We start from the raw sequence: 1,228 nt of genomic DNA, 5'->3' as shown, positions 1-1,228 counted from the left end.
TCCAGAGCCCCACCGTGGGGCTTTGCAATGGCTCCTGAGCCCAGGGCTAGCCTGAGGTGAAGGACCAGTTCCTTGACTTGGCTTCCTGCAGGGCAGGGGGGTGGGCCCTGGTTAGGACTCACTTGGCACACCTTGACAGAAGGAGTTATGTGCCACCTGGGCCCCTGGCCGCCGAGTAGGGCTGGGCAAGTTGCATGTAGTATTTCAGGGACTTTGACCACGTACCTTTCTCAAAGAGCTCCTCGGCCAGTGCTGCAGTGATGCCGTTTATCTCCTGCAGAGACACAGCCACAGTTAGAAAGTCCACCTGCCCCGGGCCCTGGGCTCTGCACACCGCCTATCTATCCTCTGCTGTTGCAATGCCAGCTCTCCAGAAAGTGAAAAAGTAGAGAGTAAACCTATAAGGAATCAAGGAGCTTAGAAAGGGAAACTAAATATTGCTATTTATATGGATACCTGAAACAGCTTCTCCAAAACAGAATCCATCTAGGCCAATGTCGCAATTCCAAGTCCACGTGGGCACTGGCTGAGGGCACATGTGCCCAGCAGGCTGGCAGAGCCTGGCCATGCCAAGGGCTAGCTGGGAAGCCAGCAGCCCCCAAAACTGGCCCTGGGAGTCGGGGTGGCAGAGAGGAAGTCCAGTTTCTTCTGGAAAGAGGTTCCTATCACCCTGGCAGGATGAAGGACCTCCCAGAGCCAAGCCTCCCCTCAAATGGCCACTTTCATTTTCTCTAAAGTTCGAAATGTGTCTCAGGAAAAAAACAAACACTTGTTCTCTTCCTGAGCTCATCCCTTCCAGCCTTGCAACAGTAGGACTCCACCCCAGGGTCACAAGAAAAGAGGTGGAAAAGGACACTATCCTTTTCAAATGGCAGGATGGAGGAGGCACGATAAGGACAAGCCTTCGGTCGCATTAACCGGTGGTGTGCTGGGCGGGCCTGAGCACTCGGCACGCGCTGGCTCATCCAATCGTTCCTCCACCCCATGCAAGGAAGATGCTGTCTTGAACCCTGCTTCACAGATGGGCAAAATGAGGTGAAGAGACGCTGTCACTCCCCAGTTTCACATTATTAGAAAACGGCAAGGAGTCCTCAGGTAGTGTAAAGAGTTAACATGCTCGGCTGCTGACTGAAAGGCTGGAGGTTCGTGTCTATCCAGAAGCACCTTGAAAGAAAGGCCTGGTGATCTACTTCCAGAAAAACAGACATTGAAAACCCTGTGGAGCACA

This window comes from Trichechus manatus, unplaced genomic scaffold (genome assembly GCF_000243295.1).
Source record: "Trichechus manatus latirostris isolate Lorelei unplaced genomic scaffold, TriManLat1.0 scaffold00001, whole genome shotgun sequence".
Lineage (NCBI taxonomy): Eukaryota > Metazoa > Chordata > Mammalia > Sirenia > Trichechidae > Trichechus > Trichechus manatus.
This window is presented reverse-complemented; position numbering follows the sequence as displayed.